This window comes from Morus notabilis, unplaced genomic scaffold (assembly GCF_000414095.1).
Source record: "Morus notabilis unplaced genomic scaffold, ASM41409v2 Scaffold80, whole genome shotgun sequence".
NCBI classification, from domain to species: Eukaryota; Viridiplantae; Streptophyta; class Magnoliopsida; order Rosales; family Moraceae; genus Morus; species Morus notabilis.
This window is the reverse complement of record NW_010368059.1, coordinates 224,408-241,755: the sequence shown is the minus strand read 5'-3', so window position 1 is coordinate 241,755 and position 17,348 is coordinate 224,408. Positions and strand designations below refer to the sequence as shown.

Here is a 17,348-nt window from a genome sequence, read left to right as displayed (position 1 = left end):
TTATATTATCAATTTTAATAATATTAGTATATTCTATATCATAATTATCTAATATATTATATAATAATAATTTTATTATATTATATTACATTTTATATATTATATTAATTAGTTATGTATAATAATAAAGGTAATTTTGTTAATATAAAAATATTCAAGTTTTATTCTATAGTATTCCTAAAATTATAACTAAATAAATGAATCAATTTTCTTTTCCATTTCATTACCATTATCAGTCTCATTCTCATTACTATTACCATTTTCTCACTGCAATCAAATGCACTCTGAGATAATTGAGGAGAAATATATGGAAAGAGAGAGAATAATATAGTAAATTAAAAAAAAAGAGCTATCTATTAATCTTTTTTTTAATAGAAAATAAACTATATAGTCACCGAGGGGATGTTTGAGAGATGTATTCAAACTCGTGATTCTAATTTTGCTACAGTGTTTTTTATCTGAATCTCTTAAAGAATTTAAATTTAAAAATTTATTCTCTAACAAAGTTTCCGTCAATAAATTAGAATCATTGACTTTAACGCGTTAACAAAATGAACCTTCAGATTTTTCTCTTCTTTTTCGCTGAATCGAGGATTAATTGCTTACTTAATACGTCTTGTAAGCTCTCTTGCATACAATTTACAGAAAGGAAATATATAAGTATATAGTTATACTCTTTCAGGTAAGACAGTCAAGCAAAATAACAATGTTTCGGTATTCGGAGTTTAGGTCCAATGGCATTGCTTTTATTTTTTAAACGGGAAATTTTTTTGTTATTTTTCTTTTGAAGGCAACGCTAATGTATTATAAAATCAATTTTTTTTTTCCACAATGATCCTTAAATGCTCCAAGAATTTTTCTTAGCCAGAAAAAAAAAAAGCAGAGAATGATCTTCCTACGTACATAAATGGAGAATTGACTTGAGAATTAATTTCACGCGGCTGTGTTACTATGAAGAGTTCTGTGAAACGGGGTGTTGCTAAGTCTGCCGCCTCTCAATAAATGTCTGGGGGCAGCATTGGAACCGGTTTATAAAACCATATATGGTTTTATAAACTACACCAGAAAGTAACTAGATATTTGGGAAAAAAAAAAAAAAAGACGGAGTCTACGGTTTAGTTATTATTTTCTTGTCGTTTTTTAAGTGCAAACTAAGTCTACGTACTTAGCTCTAGCTATTATAATAAAATACGTTTATATATGTTGTTAGTTTTATTATTGACTTTGTTCCTCAAAATTAGGGTGAGGGTTAACTTGTTTAGTGGAGAAAAGGACTAAATAAATGGACTCAAATTATAATAAGTTGTTTTATATGTCAGGAGTAATGAGAAAATTTGTAACAATTAATTAGGTTGGGACGAAAAATTCTAGAGCACTTTAAGGATGTGGCGTTAAAATATAGATCGGTGGAATAATAAGTTGGTTTTAAAATACTTTCAAAATGATTAAAAATAATAAAATAAGAACACAACAATAAAAACATTGTGCAGCAAAAGGAAACAAGAAAACAACTGTGACATACTAGAAGCATTTGCTCTCTTCTTCTTTTTTTTTTTTTTTTTTTAATTTTCTTTTATTGTGTGTCTTTACAACCTGTCAAACTAGTGAGAAGCATAATCAAAGAATTAAGACATATTCTATCTTTGGGTAGGAAAACAATGCATTCTTGAGGCCTTCTATGTTTGTTATGACGTAAATCATTTTCAGGTACAAATTACTTTTCAAATAAAAAAGATAAAACAATTTTTTTTTTTTTTTTAAAAAAAAAACATCTCATGTATAGTCCATAGATACTATCGTATACTTTGTGTTCCATTAATTTCACCGCGTCTATAAAACAGTCCAAATCCAAGATTTCTAATTTCTTGGAAGCCTCATATTTTGATGTAAATTATTTGCATGGAAATTCTTGAATAGATACTAATTATAATTCATAAGTAATTAATAATATGTTGATTTAAGCAGTGGCAGAGATTACTCTCAATGGAAGCACATAATTTGAAATTTTAATTTTCTAATGCAAATTTCTAAAAAAATTTCATTTATGCACCCAATAAGAGACTCATAATTTTATCCCAACTCAATAAAAAAAATATACATATCCATTAAATAATATATAATGCTAAATATTTATCTAACCCCTTCGCATTTCATATACAAGACAAATACATGTCTCAGTCTCTAGCTACCGGTGCCTTTGCCGATCGATTCTCTTCGTTTTCTTTTTCAGGGAAAGATTTTTAATCGCCTTTTGATGGCAAAATAAATTACGCACAGTTAGAGGCTTCACTTTGTAGCATAGTTCTTGGAATTATTACGTAACTTGCTTCAACCAAGTCAGTAAAACAGTAATTAAAAAAAAAAGAACAAAAAAGAGTGCTGGTAACAAATTGAAACGTGATAAGGCGATTAAACATAGTTAATAATTTGTTGTTATTTGTTCTTATTGGTTCCATCAAAATCAATATATAATACTTTATCCTTGTATTTCGGTTTACACGCAACAGATGTTAGAAACGCTCTTATATAGCTCTAGCTAGCTTATTACTGTTTTGTTTTCCTTTTGGATGATTATTATCATTTTTTACGATATGTAATTTATCCTACGTATGTGATGAGACAAGCAAGAAAAACGAACAAAATAACGATTATGTGCAGCCAACTAAATTCCCCTTTCTAAGAAAAATAAACAATCTGCGATGGAATTGTTCCCTTAATCACCAACCGTTTTAACATAAAAAACTCAGACCCTTTCTATTGTCACAATCCGAGTTACCTCAAAAATATATTTGTGTTAAAACTTTTATTTTCCCCAATACTGAGTTCGCAAACCCTAGTCGCTATTCTACCATGTACAGTAAAACTTCTATATAAAATAAGATGTTAGGACAACTTTTCAGTGACTACAGAACATTTTTAAAAAGACAATTTTGTTGTCGTTAGAGGAGGAGTTTCAGCAGCGACGACAGTATTGGCGTCGCTAAAGATCTATTTAGCAACAAGTCCGTAGCGAAGACTTTTTAACTGTGGAATATCGTCGCTAAAAAGAAATTTTTCTGTAGTGTATGCATATTTTTCAAATTTAAAGCCTAGAATAAAAAAGAACTCCTTAATATGATGAATTTTATAGAGAAATATATTTTATATTTTTGTATTTGATTGATCATTAATTTATATTTTCATTAGGCTCTAAATGATTCAGAAAAAAATTATTATCTTATGAATTCAGCGAAATTATTAATTTAGTACATTGGTTTAGGTCGAAACCGAAATATTGATTATTTAATCAAGACTATTAATTTATTGCACATTCATTATCGAGGTTTTACGTATTTTATTTCTCAGTTGGAAAATTCAAGCAAATTGTTATTTATTAATACAACTACTTTTAAGCTTATCGTAAAGTAGATCAATATTAATTAAGATCTAAATTCGTTTATAATACGGCAAAGCATCATTATTACTGTTACTTTCATCATGACTTTCATCATCTTTTGGTTTCATTCATCACTTATACATAATGCTACCAGCTATCGTCATGGTGATTGTCAGCAGCTTCTTCTTTTTTTTTTTTTTTTTTTTTTTGGTAAGATTCTACGAAACGGTAATACCTCAATAATAGATTTTTTTACATATTTATAAATTTTAATGTGATGTTGATTAAATTTAACATTCATGACATATGCACTACACCCTACTATAAAAAGCAATTTATATATTATGATTATTTCTTTCTTTTTCTCCCTTTTGTTGGGTAGAGAAAGCTTCCTACAACTTGGCAACTTTAATAATTTTTCTTTTTTTCTAGCTTTCTTTCTTTCTTTTTTTAGAACTTTTTCTAGCTTTCTGCTTCACGAAGAAATGACTACTAATAGGGTGTTATTTTTTTGAAAGCATATTGCATATTGTGGGGAAAAAATACAATTAATTCGTTGTAGAGATTTGTTTGAAATATTTATAAAAGGAGTGTAAAAAGTAATCACTAAAATTTTAATTTTAATTAATCGCTGGTTTTAGAAAGAAAGAGAAGTATACTAGTTCTGGCAATAAACCCCCTTAATAATTTCCTAGTTATATAAATATTCTTAATACAAGGATTTCCTACCGTGCATCAAGCCATCATCGATGACCAGTTTAATTAGCTTAACCAATTTTTAATTAGTTTGCCTAATAATACCTTGATCCAGATGCTTCGAATCTGTCTTTTATAGATGGATTTTTCTTAATTGGCATATAATAATTACAATACCCTATAGGCGACCAGCAAGGTTACGAAAACAATAATTAATAATGTGCACTATATAATCCACCAATGAAAACTTTGTAACTGCCCCACGTACAAAAAATGTGGAGATGTACATATAGATAATCATGAATTTATAAAATATTAAGTAGCCAAATTATAAAATAACATAAAAGTAATAAATTGTCAATAAACTAATCATGCTTGTATAATTTCAACACCTTTGTTCAGAAAAAATAATAAACTCAATCATACACCTAATCATTTCAGCATTTTATTATTGTTTTTGCTCATGCGGATCATTTATTTGAAGAACGTATATGGAAAACAATTAAGTTGATTAGGTTGAAAGCTTTTCTACCAATAAAACGGGCCGGTTTGATTAGGTCAAACAAACACTATATATTACATAAATAACATTTTACGTAATCTCACAATTATAGCTAAAACCTTTTATGCCTCGTTCATTTCACCGATTCGAGTTTTCAGTTTTAAGTTTCTACAGTAAAAAGCTCTTAGAAAATGTCACATCTAACTTTTTTTACTACAGTGAAAAGCTCTCAGAAAATATCACATCTCAGTTCGAATTGAAAACTCGAATCCGCGAAGTGAACGAGGCCTGTCTCAAGTCATTAATTATTCATCAATTTAAATTACTAGATCAATTAGAATCAGTTATGATCTGACCTCTCGTTCTCTGAACAAATTTATTTGGAATAGAAGGAGAAAATAAAGAAAAGTACAAGTCTGAACAAAAAAGAATATTACGACTCCCCTCTTTGAAAGTACAACGGTTGAATTGTATATTAAAGGATCTTGATTCTAACCCTTATTATTTTTGTATCTATTTTAAGTTGTTGGCTTTTTATAAATAAAACACCGGTTAATAAAAGAATGAGAACTCAGAATTGATATAAAAGGTTAGGATTATAATTTGGTATCCTAAACTCTTAAGGGAAAAAAAAACATAGAGAATTGGGTATCTAGCGTGTGTGTATATATTTTAGATTCATATCTTCTATTTAATTGTAGTGTTTCAATTGGTATCTAACTAATGATATTATGTTACTTCGTGTAAATTTAAACTGGTTTTTAATAAAATTTTTTGTACTTATCATGAGATGATGTAGCATTGGTTAGATGTCAATTGAGACACCAACAATTAAACAATAGATCCATACATTTTGAGATTTTAAGTACTATGTATCACTCTATCGAGACAAAAAGAATCCCAAAGACTGATTTTGCCCCAGTTATAGGCCTTCTTCTCAGATATCGCAATTGAATTGGGATTTCTCTATTGTGGAACATATGGACCCACAGCCATAGATTATAAGACCTGATATAAGACCCACAGCCATATGGACCCACACAGCCATAGATTTTGATATTTTTGGTTCCCGGCCTTCTTTTCCGGGAACCAAAAAAGTTCTTATGCAATGCAGCCGCAATTATAAGACCTCAGCATGTGCGTAACACCATATGATAAGTTGGAAAATGCTAAGAAATACGTAAATAAGACAAGACATGATCATGACAAAAAGCAGATAAAGAAAAGAAAAAATTAAGGAGGCGGGAAATGTTGAATTCTAGTATAGCCCATAGCTAAAGGTGAGTATTGCATATGGTCAAAACTACCTGATCATTATATATCTCTTTGTACAGCAAGAAACTGACGACCGAATTTCAGATAGCTCACTGTCAACGAAAATGATTTGAGAATATAATCCAATTTTAATTGGCGTCTAATGAGAAGCAAGTGGTAATTTCAGCCGTCAAATTTGTGAAAAATCAAATATTTTTTTAGTGTAATCTTCTATTTGGTTTCAAATTCAACTTTCTATAGCTAGCTCGACCTTCCACGATAATAAATTTGTTAGCTTCCATATCCCTTCCAATTTCCACGATATAATAAGTCAAATGCATGCATGGTGGTTCGACTTCAAAACATTGTGGGCCCGACACTACCTTTTATTTTATCAGCAATCAAATAATCGTGCTTAAAAAAGAAATTAAAGTTCACATTCATTGAAAAGTACTAACAAATGTGATATATTTCCCCTTCAAACGAATACGCTATCCAACAGTGAATTGGTCGTTATCGGGGTGCTGAAGAGCAAACAACAATAATATCCCAGTTAAGTTTCTTTTTTGTTCAACGAATTATTCATTCAACCACCAGATCAAAACATTAATATAATTAGGAGTAAGCTGCAAGCAATATTTAAAATTCTCACGTTTGTGATTGACTATTAATATTCATCAGTCCTCATGTTGTGGGTTTCTAGATCGATCGATCTAGTTATTATGTAAATTCCTTTGGGATTATATATAAGTGAAAAGGAGATTATACCTTTTTCTTTCTTCAATCAATGCATGCAAAGTTACAAGTTTATTTCAAAAGTCGTAGCTATGATATTTAGTTCTGAAACCTGCATGGAATGAATAGTTATCCAAAAAAAAAAAAAATGGAACGTATAGTACTTGTATGAGTTTGAGAGTGGAAATCATTGTGGAAATTCAGTCTATCTATAAAATATACAATAAGGTATATTAATTAACAAGATATGTTTGATCTGTTTACTATAGCTTGCTAGACATATTGGGTGCGTTTGGAATTAATTTCTTCTTATTTTTGAAAATGTTTTTGCACACCTTTAGAGGCACGAAAATGAAAACGATCTTCAAACTGTGTCTGTTTAGCAAATATTTTGAAAACAAAAACAAAAATTAGTAAGAATGATTTTTGTGAAGGAATTAAAAAATGGTTAAAAGTTATTTTCTCTTTTCTGTTTTCATTTCCTAGTACTTGTCAACAACGTTATAATATATTAATTAATAATTATAACCAAAGACGATTTCACTTTTTTATTATACTCAAAACAATCTCTTAAAAAGCCAATCAAACATAATTTTAAAATCTGTCCTAAAATGATTCTCAAAACAATATCATTTTTACTTTTTTATTAAAAACAAAATCATTTTGAAAACATTAACAAACTGGCACGCTATTTACAAGGGACGCCATCAATGTTAGGATAAAGTAAAAGGAAATAAATAAATGAATAAAAACTATATCACAAACAGCAATGAACAGCATACCGCGCGCATGTGTAAAATTAGTTAATCACTCTAATAATTAATAACTTAGTAACATTTTTTTTTTTGGTTTCTAATTAGCCAATTTCTCCATATAACTAATGCCGCTATCTGTTTCCTGCTATCAACACAAAGAAACACGTTAAGGTCGTCCATTGCTAATAATGTGCATATGTGTCTCTCGTGTGTTCAGATATTTACTAAACTAAGGCCTCGTTCATTTCACCGATTTGAGTTTTCAATTTTAGATTTCTACAGTAAAAAATTCTCAGAAAATATCACATATAACTTTTTCTACTACAGTGAAAAGCTCTCAGAAAATATCACATCTCAGCTCAAATTGAAAACTCGAATCCGTGAAGTTAACAAGGCCTAAATATTACAATTTGTCAAAAGTGCAAGATCAAAACTATAAATAAGAAAGAAAGCGTCCAAACTTGTTTTCCCACATGTTACTAGCTAGTTTGAGAGCGAAAAGGAAATCTAACAACAGTGTAATATGCAATTAATGTCTTGGATTTCTCAAATTAAATTAATGAAATTGACTATAGGTTTTTCATTAATTATATTAGATCAGGCTCATGACTGTGAAAAAGATGGTTGTGCATGAAGAAAAATCGCAATCTAACGTGAGATGCAAATTGCTGTCTTGCAGTTGTATCATGTCTTAAGTCTTAATTAATACACCACCACCACGTATTAGAACGATAAAAAGAAAATGTCAAGAAGAATCAAGAATTTCGCTTTATTGAATTTGCTTTGCGCATGGTGCGGATTCTATTTCTGTGTTAAATATTTAGCGGATGATCATAAAGCTTTGATCTAGCTAGTTGTTTTAATTAATTTATGGTTCAAAACGTGGGCAGTACTCATAGATTAATATTACTTTCAGCACTAATAATTAGCCACCACGTGAAAACTTGCACGGATAATTTATTCTAGCATTGTCAGATGATTTATGGAGTTCGATTGGCATCATTAGCAAGTCAATTATATTTATTCATAATTTTTTTTTATGGAATTCATAATTCTCTTTTAAGTGATGGGAAAACTGACTTTAATTAGTTAGTTTTCTTAGGTCGTCACATTCAATAGGCTATCAAGCACGCTATTTTAAAATAATAATAATAAGAATATTAAAGGTTATGCTGGCTCATTTCTTTGTGCACTCATTAACCTAATTAAAATTCAATCTAGCTAACGCCTAGAATTGTCAGAATGTGCCCATTCGTCGAATATATACACATTAATACAACAGCCAAGTTGCTAATGCTTAGAGTACTAGTATATAAAATTATGCTCCCAAGATTTTGGGGGGCAATGGATACCAAATAAGAAATAAAAAGTAAATAGTCGCCTTTTCAAAAGAATGCATAAGAAAATAAAGATGCAAGTAAATTAATGAACCAAATTAAGGAATTATAACTAGGGTTACTTTTCAAGCGGAAACTTATATAGAGTAATTTAATGTTCGGCTATCTTTTGTTGCCAGACGTTGACCCGTTAAAATATGTCAACGCTTTTAAACTCCATACCAAGTTTTCAAACATGTAGCTATAAAGGGAACACGTGAAACATTGAAAGCATGTCAACGGTTTAGAAGCTATAATTTTGTGAGCTATACCAGGAGTAATTAATAAATATCAACTAAGACCAGAGGCACCTTTTTCTATATATATTTATATGTGTTTTTATTGACTTCTCGAACTTTGAACAGGCCGCCTGTGACCGTTTAAAAATATTAATTTTTTGTTCAATGCCTGACCTGCCCTGCTTAAAATTTTTGAGCCGCCCGCCCGAGCTCAAGAAGGCCCGTGGACGGACCACGAGCCTGGCTTTTGCTGCCCGAGCCCGCCCGGAATGCCCGAAAATATTTTTGTTTATATTTTTTAATTATTAAGTTATTTTGTATTAAAATTATATAAAAACTAAAATCAACATTCAACACACATTATTAACACAATTTAATAAATTAATTTTGTATATTGATTTTTAAATTCGTAATTCATGAGTGCATCGTTAAAAATCTTACCAAGAAAAACCCAATTGGGATAAAAACTTGGTAAGAAAAAAAGAGTGCAATCATTTTGTGACGAATTACAAATTTCACTAACTTATAAAGTCTAATTATACAATTACAATGTCAAAAGCAAATACATATTTATAAATTACAAATTTACAATTTAATTTGAAGCTGAAGGATTGGCTTCAAAATTAAATGTTAATCTATTAAATTCATCGATCCATTCTTGACTTGTCGGTGAAATTGTATCCTGTAAACGTTGATCGGCACTATCCCAATCCTTAATGCAAACCAAGGCTTCAACAATGTCCCTTTGTAATGTGTTTCGGCGTTCCTCAAGTATTCATTCTGTCGTACTAAAGGCTTGTTCAGATGAAACAGTGGAGACTGAGATCAAAAATATATCTATTACCAATTGAGTTAGGATTGGCCAAGTTAATGCTCGTGTCCTCTACTATTTAACTAAGTCAAATGATTCTCTAGTACCGTCGATTATTAAGCTCTCACTGAGATACGCCATAAGCTCGTTGAAGCCGCCACCGCTGCTGCCACATGTTGATGAAAATCCACTCCCAGCTTCTGTTTGAGTTGTCTTCTTCTTCTTCTTCAACCCGAAAACATTCAAGAATGAATGCAGGTTTTCATCTTGTTGTTGCGGTTCTTAATACTCTAGAGTTTGTGCTTCTAAACCTATTCTCATATTTACTATAGATCGAAAATATTTTTTCCTTTATTGTTAGAAATTGGTCCGAACAATTGATGCCTAAAAATTCACCTAAGTTTTTTAAACTACTTTCTAAACCGTCTAATTTTAATCTATGATCAAAAATAGTACCTAAACCATACAACAAAGACAACTTAGACCAATATTTTTTAAATTTCTTTTCCACAAAATGGATAGGAACTCATAAGATTGGATCCGCCCTAAAAATTGATACAAAACTTCGACAAAATGGATAGACACATATAAAGGTGATGTTGGGTAATATGTTCCGCTAAGTTTTAAAGTAACTTCATGAAACCTACCTAAAAATTGATACAAAACTTTGACAATTTACCAATCATATGTGTCTATATGTCATGTTCCTAATTTTGCACAGATATAGTCTATTATAGCATCCTTATAGGGGATGCATTGTTGAAGCTTAATATAAGTTGAGTTCCATCTTACAGGCATATCTAAGGCTAATGCTCTAGGAGGTATATTTAATGCTTATAAGAATCTAAACCAATCTTGTTCTCTTTGGTTACTATCTTGAATCCATGCAATACAGTCTCTAATTCTTTTAATGTGAGTACCCATTTCTTTTAAATCGGATTTAACTATTAAATGAATTACGTAGCATGCACAACATTGGTCGAAAATAGTACTATCACCGAATAAACTTAAATCATTTTTGAAGTACTCCATTGCTTTAGTATTTACTGTATTATCTAATGTTATAGCCATTACTTTATCTTTTAATCTAAATTCATCAATTATATTTAAAATTATATTATATATTAAATCAGAGCTTTGTGATCCTAAAACACATGTAAAACCTAATATTCTCTTATCTAAATCAAATCTTTTAAAGTAATGTCCACTTACAGCTAAACAATCTTTATTGACAACGGCATACTAAATATCTGCCGTTAACGCAACGCACCCGCTAGTCAAGTGTAAAAGGTTTATTAATGCTTCTTTTTCTTTTTTAAATAATTTTAATAAATCTTTCCTAAGAGTAGTTTTTGAAGTGAATTGTGCATTACGATTATGTGTAACTTTAAAATATCATTGCTAATTAGGATGCTCTACAAAACTAAGTGGTTGACCTAATACAGTTATCATTCGCGCAACTTCCATACGATCTACTTGCATATCATATTTCTAAGTAGTTAGACCACCGGTTGGGCGATCAAAAGATAATTGTGTTTGGCGGAGTTCGGGTTCGCTGGACTAGCTAAGCTTTTGAAGACACTTTTCGGAGTGTCTTCTCAAGTGTGTGGTACCGTGAATAGTGTCACCTTGTAATTTAGATAAACAATATTTACATTGAGCTATATGTTTAGTGTTACCTTCACTGTCGATCTCCTCAATTGTGTTGAAGTGATCCCAAATTGTCGAGGTGCGCCTGCAATTCCTCCTGGAGGTTGCAACATTTGCAGACGCAGTCGCACTTGCACTCGACGCTTCTCCACGCCCACCACCATTGTGACCATGACCTCCAGTACGTCCACCAGGGCTCGGATTAACAGATTCATGTGTAATAAATTCATTAGTGGGAAATTGCCCTTCATCCACGTTGTGTTGGGCATCAACGGAAATACCACTATAACCAAAAGAATTCATTATAAAAAAATAAGAACGATTTGAGAGAGTGAGATAGAGAGAGCTTTAGGATATTGTGATAGTTTTTAGAAAAATTATGAGAGAGATTTAAGAGATTGAGAAAGATTGAGAGAAACTGAGAGAGATTGAGAAAAATTGAGAGGGATTGAGAGAGTTTGAGTGAGGAAAATGTGTGGGGGATGGGGGGTATTTATAAAAAAAAAATGTGGGTTAAAAAATTAATTTTTTTCCCCTAAATTCGAATCCAACGGCTAGTTTTTTTTAGCCGGTCAGGTTCGGGAGGGCTCGGGCAAAAAAATAGCCGTTGTGGTCGGGCAGTTCGGGCTTCGGGTCAGGTCGGGCTCCAATGGTAAAAAATTGATCCGCTGACCGGGCTCGGGCTTCGGGCATATCAGGCCTTACCGAAAAAATTCAAAAAAATTCCGGCGAACGGCGATAACACGGCGGCGGGCTCCGGCGAGTTGTACATTTTTTAGCTGCTCGAGCCTGAGCCTGAGAAATAAAGTTGGACGGGCCGGCATTTGGGCCTACCCGCCAAGCCCAAAAAATTCGGGTCTCAGGCCGGCCCAAAGTTCCAACACTACTTCTCTCTGCTACATTTTAAGACATCATAATAAAATTTTAGATTGACACTTTTCTATCTACTAGATAAAAAACACGTGTTACGCATTTGTGTATTAAATTTTAATTACGGTATCATTATTAGAAACATAAAAAAGTCTAAAAAAAATTAAATTTAAGGACAAGTAGCTAAAAAAAGGGGAAAATAGAACTAAAGTGATAAGAGAACAAAATTTTGAAGGAAAAAAAAAAAAAAAAAAAAACAAAGCGATCATTGTTTAAGAACAGTGTAGCCACTGTTTAGGAATAGTGACTAACTACGACGCTGACAGACACATGAGCGTTACAAGAAAAAAAAAGACAGTGCTGCACTATTTATTATTAGGGCTGGCAATCCGAGTAATGATACGACCACACAATTCGAAATCCGTACGAAGTTAATGTGTTTAGTTTAGTATAAATGAGTTAGGATCATAATTGGGTTGTCACGATTAATAAATGAGTTGGGTTAGGGTTGACCTCCTAACACGAATTGACACGATTAACTATATGTGTCATCTGTAATCTAATGATATATGATATAACATAAATGTTTATATGACATATTAAATACAAATAATGTGAATTTTAATATTTGTAGGTAAAATTCATTTATTTTTCTTAAAGGAAAAGATAAATTGATCAATAACATGTTAAACCCGTCATGACCGTGTTAAATAAGTCATTATTATATTAGTTATTTATTCAATATATTAATTTAAACGTGTTATATGGATTGACATGATTAATAAATAGGTCGTGTTTGGATTGATATTTTGAACACGTTTAATAAATAAGTCGTGTTTGAGTTGATATTTTATGACACAATTAATAAATATATTGACACAAACACGATCTACTAACACGAATTGTCACCCTTATAATTATTACTGTACACTTTTCAACTAAAACACCGTGAACAGTGGGAAGGATTGCCATTTCTATTATATAGATGCGTGTGTGTTTGAGTTTAATAAACTCAATAGCAATTTGATGATAAAACAACTTTTGATGGGCTAGGTTTTTGGAATGAAGAACTCGTGATGTATCACATCATATGGTAGCAATCCGTTGACAGAGTTTTACCCATAATGATCCTATTCCAGGGTTATAGCCTCTCAAGTAGATAAATATTAATAGAATGGAAGAAGAAAAAAAAACCCCATAAAACTGAAAGTCATCACCTCAAAAAAAAAAAAAAAAAGAGTGAAAGTAATATCAACCGATCGAGGATGGTAATAATATTGAAGACAATTCATGTAAATAAATTTGGTCTTCTGCGCCATCTTATATATAACTTATTTTCGATAAAAACAAATAAAGAACACATTCTTTCTTTCTCGTTCTTTTTCCCCAAAAAAACCTATAAATATATATATATATATATATATATATATATCTAGAAAAATTGTGCATGCAAATATGGCATAAGAAAATGCAATATTACTCAAGATCTACTATGTAAGATAATTTTTCTTTGGCGTTTAGTGTGTGAGTCATGGATCCCGCAATATAAGGGGGAGATAGCCGCCATGGCGTTCTTCTGTATCCCCACACTTGCGTGATCCATGACGTTCTGAGAAAGTGATAATGTAATTAGAATAAGCCATCATTAAAATTTGAAAATCCCATGAAAAGCCAAACATGGGAGTACTTTACTCGGATTAAGACGTCTTATTTAGATTAATTTCTGTTTCAAATAGATCATGACGGATGCAAAGATTTTTCCACGCACAGATTTTTGTTTTGTAACAATTTCTTGGAAACTGATTTGCTAAATCCAATATGTCATGCTTCATTTCGATATACACCTATACATTTTCATAGATTATTCAAGATTGTCTACATACATCAAACATAAACATACTTAAGGAAGCTTCTCAAATTAGACAGTGATATTTTAGTCATCTTATATATTGACAAGACACAGCTGTTTGGCATTATTAGAAAAAGGTTTACCTCGTACCATTATTTTTCCTGGGTGAAATCTTCTATCAATTTTAATACATCATTTTATAGAAATTTTCTCCATTAGGAGATCCCATTGGGTAGAGTCAATTTTTAATTGATAAATCTGATCAAAAGACATCAAATTAAAAATGTATATAAAATATATAATTTTTAATACAAATTTAATATTTAAAAATATAAAATTACTGTTCTAACAAAAAAAAAGAAAAAAATTACCGGTGATTTTATTTTGTCTTTTCACCCTAACAGATGTGAAGTTAATCAATACCTTATATTCTTAAAGTGCTATACTGTTACTACCTTGTTTTTTCCCCCAAAAAAAAAAAAAAAAAAAAAAAAAAAAAAAAAAACAAGATGTAAAACTTAGTATGTGTTTGGAACCGTTTTTAAAAACGGTTCTAACATATTTCGAGAAGCAAAAAATAAAAACGAAAATAATGAGAGTAGTTTTTTAAAAAGAATTAAAAACAGTTAAAAGTTGTTTTCACTTTTCTGCTTTCATTTTTTAGTACTTATTAATAATATTATAATATATTAATTAATAAGTACGATTTTACTTTTTTATTGTACTCAAAACAATCTCTTAAAAAAATTAACCAAATACAATCTCAGAATTAGTTTCAGAATGATTTTTAAAACAATCTCATTTTTACTTTTTTATTGAAAATAAAATCATTTTAAAATAAATTTCAAACGCACCCTTAGTTCCGAACAGCAGCACGTGTATTTAGCAACATAATAATAAAAAATAAATAATTATTAAAAATAACAGTCTGTATATTTAAGTAGTAAGTGTGATTTTATAAATGATCTTTTTAAGTTACAAGTGATTATGTGTTAATTGCATAACAAAAATAAAATTTATTAAATTCTAAGGGAAGCTAAATCAGCCAGTAGTTTAACGACTTCTAAATTTTAAGAACTTAACTTATAATAGAGCTTTGCGAACCAAATTAACCTCGTTCATTTCGCTGATTCGAGTTTAGAATTCGAGTTGAGATGTGATTGTATGTGAGAGCTTTTTACTGTAGCAAAAAAGTTAGATATGATTGTTTGTGAGAGCTTTTTACTGTAGCAAAACTCGAATTCTAAACTCGAATCAGCGAAACGAACGAGGCCTTATACAAGTCGAAATTTAGAGTACTAGCAGCAAAATTAGTCTTATGGATATTGCTTATAATACTTGTGTAGCTAGGCACAGTTTATAACGAATTACAGTTTATGAGCTTTCTTATTACTTTTTTGAAAAAAAAAAAAAGCATGTTGGTGTTGGGTCTTGGTTTATGTGTTTAGGTATGCTCATAAGCAGGCCTAACCGGGTAAGGCTGCCTAACAAGTAACAATAGGACCACATGACCAAACTTTGCTGTGTAATCAAGTCATCCGAAAGTGATGTTTTCCAAACAAATCAAATGGCAATTCATTTGAGCCATTGGCTTTGTAAATCTAGGACGCGTGTAGGTGACTAGTTCTACTCTACACTACTCTTTAGAGTATTTCAATTTGCACAATGTGTAACTATTTGGATTTATGTAAGTTCTATTCTACACTACTCTTAGAGTATTTCAATTTGCACAATGTGTAACTATTTGGATTTATGTAAGTCACCGCGTTAATTTGGTTCAAGAAAAGTTGCTGTCCTTAAATGAATAGGTTTTTGTTACTAGCATAAAAGAAAATGAATTGGTATTTTGTCTCCATAAGTATGTTAATCTGAAACTGATGAGAACAATGTGAACTTGGCAGCTTATTTTGGAATGCATATATATATATATATATATATATATATATATATAATTGATGAGTTAGAACCAGCCTGGACAATTGGTTTGGACTGTGACGTTAGGCAGATCACGTCACTTCACGGAGATGAACAATACAGCTATTCATCTGAAAGGACGATTGAGTTTGAGTAGTACTTCATGATTTTTTGTGTTCACCTTTTATTTTTAGCTTAAGATTGAGATAAAGATGATGGTTAGTGACAACTGGGGAGAACAATATACGTTAAGTCTTGTTTGTAAACAGACAATTAGGACGATACAGAAGCAATTGTTTGAAAACAGACAAATATATAAAGGCATGCTTCGGTTTTATGTATCATGTATTTTCCAGTATTAATTAAATATTTAAAAGACATAACAAATGGACCGCATAGCGCAGTGGATTAGCGCGTTTGACTTCGGATCAAAAGGTCGTGGGTTCGACTCCCACTGTGGTCGACCCGATTGCTTGTTTCGTTTTCTATTTTGCTTGTGTTAATTTTTACTTGTGGTAAGTTTCATTGTGAAGCTGCTGTTGTGTTTTGTTTTAATTTTTCTCGTTTAACAAACCATATGAATCCGTCAATCTTTAAAAAAAAAAAAAAAAAAATTTCTATTTTGTGTTCTGAAAAATACTTCCTTGCTCAGTGAAGCCTGCTAGCACATAAGAGTCCAAAATCCAAATGGAGGGCTTGCTTTTGGAATAATTCCAAATACAGCGCCTCCTTTGTGTCCTGTGATGCCCAGTGAAGACTGGTGGCACTGCTTCTTTTCTTTTCTTTTCTTTTTTCTTTTTTTTTCCTCAACTGATGGTATAGTTTTTGACCTAGAAGTCTGAAAACTCGTGAGTAATGAGATCGTAGGAGGTGAGGTGGGAATTTGGATTCCTTTTATCCCAAATTATGTGCGTTTGATTGCAGTAAGGCAATAATAATGAGAATGAGAATAGTGATAATAATGAGACTGAGAATAGTAAAGGTAATAGAATGAAAAAAGTTAATTTATTTATTTAGTTGTAATTTTAATAATACTATGCAATGAAACATGAATATTTTCATGTTCACAAAATGATCCTTATGTTATATATAACACTAATATTTTATATATCAATATAATTAATATAATACATAAAATGTAATATAATGTAATAAAATTATTATAATATAATATAGTATATAATTATGATATAGAATATAATAATAATATTAAAATGGTTAATATAAGATTATATAATAAATAATAATATTTCATTTATAATATAATTAAAAATTACAACTATATTATATTATATTATAATATACTATATAGACTTACAAT

The 17,348-nt window shown here is 30.6% G+C and overlaps 1 non-coding gene across 1 annotated transcript; it reads left to right on the top strand.

Annotated features, from left to right (window-relative positions):
- The first annotated feature begins 16,416 nt into the window (after positions 1–16,416).
- Positions 16,417–16,490, top strand: TRNAR-UCG. Its single transcript has one exon. It is a non-coding gene; the product is annotated as a tRNA-Arg (tRNA).
- The last annotated feature ends 858 nt before the right edge of the window (positions 16,491–17,348 follow it).